At 37.3% G+C, this 9,827-nt stretch overlaps 1 long non-coding RNA gene across 1 annotated transcript in view; it reads left to right on the top strand.

The window, feature by feature from the left end:
* Positions 1 to 846, top strand: part of LOC107748261 (uncharacterized) — a 14,450-nt gene extending 13,604 nt beyond the window's left edge. The window contains exon 3 of the long non-coding RNA XR_001640903.1: positions 836 to 846. This is a non-coding gene — a long non-coding RNA (uncharacterized LOC107748261). The remainder of the gene's footprint in view (positions 1 to 835) is intronic.
* The last annotated feature ends 8,981 nt before the right edge of the window (positions 847 to 9,827 follow it).

The following is a 9,827-nucleotide window of genomic DNA, read 5'->3' as shown; positions in this document are numbered from 1 at the left end:
TCCGCGCTCTCTTATAGCTCTCTCAGTACTTTGATGACACACACCCATCGGTCTAAGCAGCGCTGCTTCAAGTTGAGCGCGGGCCATCAGCAGAAAAAGAAAATAAATAAAACAGTAAACAGCCAAAGGACGTAACTTAGAATGGGAGATGGATCGGTTTGTGAAAGCGAAGAGAAAAGCCATAGATGAAGTCGCACGGACCCAGGCAGGTGCTGGTCATTTAAAAGCTAAATGCATAAAATGTGACGAGGCATATCTTGCTCTCGGCTTCAGTCACCGTGTCTATACCGGACGCTACAGTTGTCGCGTCGCACTGCAACAGCTCTACACTGGACGCGACAAAGCGACCGTTGCAAATCATATTAACTTTGTGTCAGTACGTCATAAATAGAACAAGGCATCAGTTTAATGTCGAGTTTTGTCATATCACGTCGCGCCGCATCCAGTGTAAACCACGTCACTGATTATAATGGGTTCTACTGTATTTTGCCGCTCGCGTCCAGTGTAGACACAGTGTTTAATGTCGTTGGTGAGGAGGAAAACCTGTGTGTGTCCTATGCATTAGCGGACAGCATGAAACCCACAAAAAATAAATAAATAACAGAGAGAGAAGAATAATAATAACAGTTATTCTATCTATGCTATTTTTCAATGTTTCAAATGATGCAGGTGTTTTTTCCCTGTAGGTTTTTTAAATTAAAAAAACATTAATTTTTCATATGTTTAGTGAAAGTCTGAGGTGGGATGGGGATTTGGGAAAGGGGGGGGGCAGATTTCTTTTTATAGGCTTAAAGCGGGGCGCGACCAAAAAAGTTTGAGAACCACTGGTCTAAAGTTAACAGACAGTGTTTAAAAAGTGCAGTCCACATGTTTACATGTTTATTACAGTGACTTTGAATGACCTAAAGTAGTGTGGTAAAGCAACAGATTTGTTTTTATATTTCTGCAATCTACTTTAGTTTCTCGATTTGTTACTGACTTTCATATTAATGTTTACACCAGGCTTATTTGTCAGTGCTTTATGTTGTCATAATTATTACATGCTTACAAGGTTGGAAGTTCAACAAATCAGTCAATATACTACTGTGATTGTAGTTGTTAAATAAAAATGTCATTCATATCAATTCATGCATCACCTAATTTCATCGTAACATATAGGCCTGGCCTGTAGAAAAGAACATTTGTTTAATCTGTCTAATATTGTGTTGGTCATACTATACAATGATTTATAGCTTGTCTTTGTGGAATAATATAGAACATAAAGAGCTTTAAAAATAATTGCATGTTAAATCGCAATCGCAATATTGGTAAAAAAAATCGCAATTAGATTATTTTCCAAAATCGTTCAGCCCTATTCTGTAATCAGCAGTAAATCTCCATCGCGTGCTTTCAGATGGAGCAGCATTTACTATACTGGAGCAGCCATATTTCACTGTCAAGCTACTAATATAGCATATAATCCGTAATTATGTCCCCACTGGATGTATCAAATGCCTCGTTTATAATGGGTTTTATTGGTTTTGTCTCGTCACTACGGGACACGGCATCTCAATATGGTAAGGGACGTAACATTTCCGTCACACGCTTGAGGTATTCAGCCAATCACAACGCACTGGATAGCTGGCCAGTCAGATCACACCTCGCTTTTCAGACCGATGAGCTTTGTAAAAATCGACGCGTTTCAGAAAGACGGGGCATAGAGGAGAAACAATAATGTACATTATGTGGAAAATAATGTGTTTTTTTTTTTACCTTAAACCGCATAAACACATTTCATTACACCAAATACACAAAATAATGTTCTTTTTAGCAACATCATATGACCCCTTTAAATCTTCTGTTTATTCAGCTACTGCTATAGGGATTTCCTGGATTTGTTCTGCAGGGCGTATTTGGAGTTTCCGCGTGAGAGCGCCCTCTGGCCTTCGGATGGAGATTTACTGCTGATCATAGAAACGTGCTTCACTGAAAGTCAATTGCAGCATTTGCCTAATCGCGATTGCGATTTCATTTAGATTTATCATGCAGCCCTAATTTCAATCATTTTCCAAAACTGTCATTTGTGTGAAAATCGTACAAAGTCTGTAAACGGCAAGTAACAGAGTTCTGAGACACTGAGGATGGATGCAAAGAGGAGGCAGAGTAAGCTCACTGTTCACAATGCGTAAAATATTATAAGAAAATCCTAAATATTGATTTGGGGTTGGGGGTTTTTATGAATGTCTCTGAGATAAACTGATCATTGACCAACTGACCACTGACTGGCATTTTCTTTTCCTCTTGCCTCCGTATAATGCATATTAACGTAGTGTTTATGGGCACAGTGCTGCTGTTCCATAAGCGCCATCTACTGTCAGAGAGCATCAGTCTAATGTGACATTTACATGCCATGTAGAGGGCAAGATTTTCAGTAAATGACTTGCATTTTGTTCTTGGCTGGCAACTTTTTTCAAAAATGCTGGCGGGGAAAGAGTTAATATTGTATGACTGCAGAAGACTTAATAATGCACAAATCTTATCAACTACTTTTATGTTACTTTTATGGTTTTTATATGGAAAAGAGCAGCAGCACAAACATTCGTTAAAATATTTTTATATTTCTTTGTGTTCCATGAAAGTAAATATATCATATGGGTTTGGAAGAGCATGAGAATGCTTCATACACATTTTTTATGGGATACTCCACCCTGAAATTAAAATGGTCATTTATTCACCCTCATGTTGTTCCAAACTTTTTTCTTAATTACTTAACTTTAAAACTCACTAAACCTCCTTTTTTTTTTAAAAACAACAGCATTATTCCTGTCATCTTATAGTCCTGTCTTCATGCCTATTACATTTTGGTTGTTAGTTGTTTGACTAAAGAAATGGTCTGTTTTGTAGTTCTCTAACCTGACAGACTTTAGCACTGATTTGGCGAAAATATCTAAACTGAGTCAACGACCTATGAAATGTAAACTTCCCCGAAAGCAGGGCCCCTGACATTCTGTTAGTCTCTGAGCAACTTGTGCAACAAATTGTGAAAGGCATTTATACAAATGGGAGTTCATCGCATCTGTCTTCTCTTGGGGAAGGGGGTTGCGCGGTTTAAGCAGTTGCGCTAGATTACAAATAACATACATGATCGGCCATCTGCTGCTGTCTATTTTTCATCTGGGCTGATTGGTACAGTTTTCTATACCATAAGAATTTAAATTGTTGTGGAAATGCAATTGATTGTACATTTTAAACCGAAGGATTTGGACGTGTTCTAGGACAAAGAAATTAAGTAAGTCCAAACAACGCTAGGTAGATTTTATTGTTGTTAGTCATGGGTAATGTTAATTTAATCAGGTTTTGAATTTCACAACGTTTTTGTCCATTTGCTCTCCAAAAGCTAGTTTCGTATCCTAGTTCTCAAGGTTTCTTTGTCAACAGCAGGAATCTGTTAATGCATTTGTGCCATGTTGTTCTGTACAGTGTTTCAAAGGTCAGCAAGCAAGCATCACTATTACTTTTGCTCATACTTGGGTATGAGAGAATGTTCAAATCCCTTACTTTTAAATATTAAACTTTTCTGCATGACTCATTCCGCACCATTAATGAACCTGAAAGCCAATTTAAATGGTATGGTTTATTAAAACAGGTGAAAAATCCCACAGATTAACATTGAATTGAATGAGGGATCCAAGCCATGTCCGAGGACCAGAATATCTTAAAAAATTTGGGACTGTTTTGACTGGATCCAGTAAGCAAACACATTTACATCTATGCTTTTAGGAAATATTATTCAGGGTATGTATCACACATATAGTAGGAGTAGGGATGAACGATATTGGATTTTTGCCAGTATCCGATATGCCGATATTTTTCAACTAATTTTGGCCGATAGGCAATGCAGATACCAATATATTTCCTTTTGTTTGGAAACAACACCAAGTCTCTCCTATGCAGAAATGATAAACAAATTATTTTTAATTTTGGATAGTTTTTAACCAAAATTACTTAGTATTACTTGTTAGAATTAAATAAACAATTAAGTTATTTTATAATGAGAGTTCACTGAAAGCTAAAAAAAATTAAAATAAATATATGTCAATCGCTGCATTTCTTTTCTTTCTTTTTTTCAGACAAATGCAGTGGTAACCTTAACATTTTATTTGAAGATTTAACATTTGTAGATGGTCTAAAGCAGTGTTTCCCAACCGGGGTGCCGTCTGTCGAGAGCAGGGGTTGCTGTGTAAAAAATCCTTTTATACTGATTGCCACCATTGATGGACAAAATTTTTTAATAATATTAAAAATATCTGTATGACATTATATTCTGCAGTTCTTCCCTGTTGTACCGAATATCTATACTTTTCAAATTATCATATCGAAGTTAGAAATTCAAATATTGTGACAAAATTAATTTTGTAGGGTGCCAAAAGTTTGTTAAAATAATTAGCAAAAATAAATAATCACGGACGTTTTAAAGTGTGTTTGATGTGCGAGAACAACATGAGAGTGAGTTAACAGACACCGAATTACAATTTTTGGATGAGCTGACTTTAGTGATTAGTCATTTTGTCACGCTTTACGATTACTATGGCAACGTCCGTCTCGAGTCCATGACACGAGCACTGCTTTGACTGTACAAAACGCATCCAAAATGAGAGAAAGTGGCAGCCGCACGGTGATTTCACCGCTTGCCATGTCCTGTGTAGCTTTAGAACTGGGATTGATTGCATTGCTCATCTGAAGCACGTGCGCGCTGAAGCGGCTCTCCAAAGTAAAGTACAAACATAATTTTAATCACCATATCGCATTTAGTTTTGAGTAGTATGAGGTTTCAAAGCATTTTCATTATGAAAACTACTACTACTAGTTTTTATGAAAACTACCTTATGTGCATTTTGCTTTTGTATTTGAGTGTAAATATTATATCTGAAAATAAATAGCATTGAATATAATACTTTTGTTGTTAATTTTAACCTCTAATATTATGTCCCAAATGAGAGGGCTCCCTGTGTAGTTTGCAATCATTGGTTTGGGGGGAAAAAACAATGCTGAAAACTATCGGTATCGGCAGATATCATTCTGAATAATTGGTTTTTGGCATTGGCATTTAGTATCAGTGAATAATAACACATTTATATCCATACACTTGGACTTTTTTATATGCATGTTTATTAAAAAAAAGTATGTTAATTTATTTACAAAAGTATTGTCATACCTCAAACTTCTCTAAAATGTAGGCTAGTTACTGAAGTTTCGTCTGTGTTTGATGACGTTGCTGGGTGTTCTGAATGAGCACATTTTGTCTAGTGAAGTGAATGTGCTTAGGGAATAGGGAGCAGTCACTGTGTAGAGATCCTGTCAATCAGAACGTAGCTTGGTTCATGGAGCTCTCTCCTAACAAGCTGATGATCTCAGTCATCTGAATTGGGAACCACTGCTGTAGCGACTGCCTAGCAACACACTAACAACCAGCAACTGCATTGTACCAGCCTAGCATCGTAGTGGTCAGAACATTTAAAAAATGCATAGCAAGCACTTACAGTAGCAACACCTTAGCAACCACAAAACGACACTCTAGATTGTGGTTTTGCAAGGGGAAACAGCACATTTATTTCCCTGGATAATGTAATAATCTAAATGGAGCTGTTGATTTTTGTTGTGGACATGCACTGTAGTTTGCTGTTTGTCATGCAGGCTGTCCTACACATCTTTTGCGCAGTAGATCTGAGAGCTGCCTGCTCTTCCCCCCCAGCGTTTTACTGACACAGTCATGTAATTACAGCCGCCGTGGTCACGCCTCTCCCCAGACATGCTCGTTTTTAAGCTCGAATCTCCGTGGGAGTGCCGAGCTTTTTTACATCGACGTGATGGACCAAACCAGAAGCACCGCTGTACAGCACAATAGAGCCCTGCACAATGAAAAGGGGGCCGCACTCCTCCCTGCTTGTATTTCAATTTTACAGCTCTAGGATCTCTGTGAACACGTCCATTGTGTTGATTTACCTGTTGCTAGGCTCTTTGGGCCACGACTCGGACAGTGGGTATTTGACACATCAAGTCGGAGCCTAAAGGTCCTCTGTTCCATCTGCTCTCAGCTGTTGGAAATTGTTGCCTGCTAATGGAAGAGGGTTATTAGGATCTGCTGTGTTCTTGCTCCAGCTCGGCGGGATCTCTGGGGCTTTGATTATTTCTGGAGTTCAACATGACACAGCTGCTTGCTGCTGTACTTATAGTGTGACATGCTCCATGGGAATGGGTGTGTCTGGCTTCTTCGATGCCTTGTGCACTTACTGTATTGTTGGGAATGCTTTGTGCTTTTTTTTTCTCTCTTGCATTTCCTTGTAGTTTTCACATAGTTGTATGTATATCAAGTAATAGCAACACCTTGCTTTCCCAATATGTGGCACAGAGTGATATATGGACTAAATACTGAATCCTGGCCTTTTTTTATAAGTAGTATGTAGGGGTATACATTTTACACAAAATGACAGTTCGGTAAGCACCTCAGATTCCTCAGAAGTCATGGTCATGTTTTTGGTAAAACTAGGGAAAAACAAAAAGTAAAACTGCTTTTTTCTTTTTTATTAAAGGGGTCATGACATGTATTCTGTATTATTTTAATATGTTCCATCAGGTTCACTTAAAATGTTAATGAAGTTTTTTTGCACAAAAAAAAAAACATGCAGAAAAATGATTATTCAACCCTCATTCTGACCCTCTGTCTGAAATGATCCATTTTTAAGGGCTTTAAAGCTGCAGTATGTAATAATGACAGCTAGCGGTTGAAATGGGTACTGCAGTCCAAAAGAGAAAGTTGTTTCTCCCACCTCCTCATCCTCAGACTCAATGTTCACATGGGTTGCCAGATTGAGGACTCGCAACAGGAACAAGCGCAATTGACAATGGAAGCCGACAAGCCTAACACTGTAAAGCCGCGGTCACACTAGACTTTTTGTTCCATTGACTTCCATTCATACGCATGCGAATGCGTCAGACCGGAAACGCAAGCCAGTGCGAAAAAGTTTCGCATTTCGCTGCGTTCCAAAGTTCAAGCATGGTGAACGCTGGCCTGCGAATTCGCATCACGTGATACTGTGTGACCAAAGGCAGATCGATACGTCACAAAGAACATAAATTTAAAACTGCAGCGCTGCAGGAAAGTGGAGTAGATTGTATGTTTTTTTCAGGATGTTCATTTCGGTTATTTTTCCCAACCGACGCTCGTTAAGCGATTATTAACCGTTAACCGACAAGATTATTTGAAATTCGAATTGAATTAAATTAGAAAGGATAAGTGTCTGTGACCCGTTAAAAATACTAACATTTGTTTCCCAGGGATTAATTTTACATGTGCAAAAGGCTGCAAACATGAGGATTCACATGGTCATCATCACATCATGCACCTGCAGCGCTTCTGCGAGCGGAGAAAAACATAATAAAGCTAGGCTATATATATTAATAATAATATATTAATATAATAATAAAATAATAATTATAAATAGGCCTATACGAGAAATATATTTTTACTTAATAAATTAAGAAAACGAAAGAGAAACTGTGCAACAAGTAGCCTAGTTATGCAGAATTTCGGTTCATTTTTGTGCTGCGCGAAAGGAAACCAGTCGACAGTAAGCGGCATCCTATTTTTCTTTAGGCTTATTTTACAAAAGCACAAAAATTTGTTTTTATTGTGAATGTACACAAATAAAGGCAAACCTTTTACAATTCCGATTATCTTTAGGACTAAAAGGATAGTTTCTTCCACTGTTAGAAGGAAAAAATTCCTAAAAGGAGTAGTTTCTTCCACTGTTAGAAGGAAAAAACTCAAGTGATTGCGCCGGTGCCGCATGCGCACACACAGTTAAGTTTTGCTACCTTGACAATGCAGCCTGTTCATTATCGTAATAAAATACAGTCAGTCAAACATATGGAAAAAAACACACACTGCTCAGTTTAAATATGAAGTAAAATCTGTGCCGTGCGTTATCACAAATTATGTTTACGTTATGATGTTATGCAAAACAATTTGTTTTACGTGGATATTGGAACACCAGTGAAGTGGTTTACAGTGTTTATTATAATGTTTGTAAACATTTCGTGTCGGCATTAATAAAATGTGAAATAATAAAATGTGACTTACCGGTATACGCCACTTGCGTTTTTTTCTTCTTCTAAAAAACGAATTTTTTATATACGCGTAGCGTATTTTAACCATGCAGAAAACCTTTTTAAATATTTTGATAAATTACTGAAAGAAATAAATAAATGAATTTTTAACCGATTAATACAATCAGTTAAACCAGTGTTTCTCAACCCTGGTCCTGAGCGCCCCCCAACACTGCACATTTTGTATGTCTCCCTTTTCTGACACACCCATTTCAGGTCCTGGAGTTTCTTTTAATGAGCTAATGAGTTGAATCAGGTGTGTTTGATTAGGGAGACACACAAAATGTGCAGTGCTGGGGGGCACCCAGGACCAGGGTTGAGAAACACTGGTTTAACTGATTGTATTAATCGGTTAAAAATTCTTACGGTCGGTTAACCGGTTAAAATGAACATCCCTAATGTTTTTTATATTTTAGATGTATTATAATTTGTTTCGTGTTGAATTTAGGTTTTTAAAAAGACGCTGCACAGCGTGACGTCTTATCACGACCGTTGCAGCATGCAAAACAGTTTTGCATTCTCAGAGTCTAGTGTGACCGCTGCTTAAGCTGATGAGTTGATGTATCCGTATTTTAAAACGCCTCTGGTCATAGAGCTTTTTAGATGGATGCCGAGGCTTTTTATGTTGGGTAGAATCTGCTATCTCTATCCCAGTTCATTTGCTGGTTTCCATGGCTGCAGTATGCTGTGTTTTCCTCCAACTGGCAACCTTGGGTGTTGAAATAGTAATGGGTAAATTGGCAGTGGGTGGAATCACACAGACCAAAACAAAAACAGACATTCTGACACGGAACACACATTTCAAAGTAGAATAACTGACTGGGGTATTGCTTTTCTTAGGAACAAGTATGTGAACTTAGCTTGTTTCCTAAATATCTGCAGACATGATATTTTTATGCTTTTGATAAATTTGATAAATTCTACATTAGGGATGGGCCGATTACCGGTTTCAAGGTATACTGCGATTTGAAAATTTCACAGTTTCAAAACCACTGATATTTTCCGTTATAGGGTAAACGTACCTATTAAGCTCACGTACCCATTAAGCACACTTCCATTTTTGAGCTCAGATTATAAAAAGAAAAAATAATTTATTATCCTACCTGATGTCTTAACCAATTGATATGTTTGTTACCTCCTATAATTTCAAGTCAATCAGATCATTGCACACTGAGATATGGTTGTCCATGTGTTCACACTGTCTGGCGGCCATTTTGAAAGCTGTATGAAAACTTTCACCAAAAGAGGAGCCCCTTAAATGTGCATTTTTTTTTTAGATGTTTAAGCCTTTATTTTGGGTAAGTTTCACAACTTACTGTAAAATTAAGAGATTAATGTTTAGACTTTTGCATATTATAACCTGGAACTTGGATGTGGGAAATAATTACAGTTCGATCCAAAAGATAGTTTTAGCAACATGCTACAGAAAACAGTTAGCTGACTAGCAGTATAAGATTGTGTGCTACGCTAATATATTACTTCACAGGCATTACTGGCTTGTACTTTTACATCCATATTATTATAAATTGATAGTTTATTGCTGGTCTGTGGTTTTAAACTGCAGTATTTTTTTAAAGATTTCATATTATTTTAAGGTGAGCTTAAAGGGTACACCTACTATGAAAATCAAAGCTTCAGTGTGACATCAATAAGAAAAAGTATAATTTCATAGATATTGTTAA

The sequence above is a fragment of the Sinocyclocheilus rhinocerous genome, unplaced genomic scaffold (genome assembly GCF_001515625.1).
Source record: "Sinocyclocheilus rhinocerous isolate Xijiao unplaced genomic scaffold, SAMN03320098_v1.1 scaffold830, whole genome shotgun sequence".
Lineage (NCBI taxonomy): Eukaryota > Metazoa > Chordata > Actinopteri > Cypriniformes > Cyprinidae > Sinocyclocheilus > Sinocyclocheilus rhinocerous.
The sequence above is the reverse complement of the archived record's forward strand: the minus strand, read 5'-3'. Positions and strand labels throughout refer to the sequence as shown.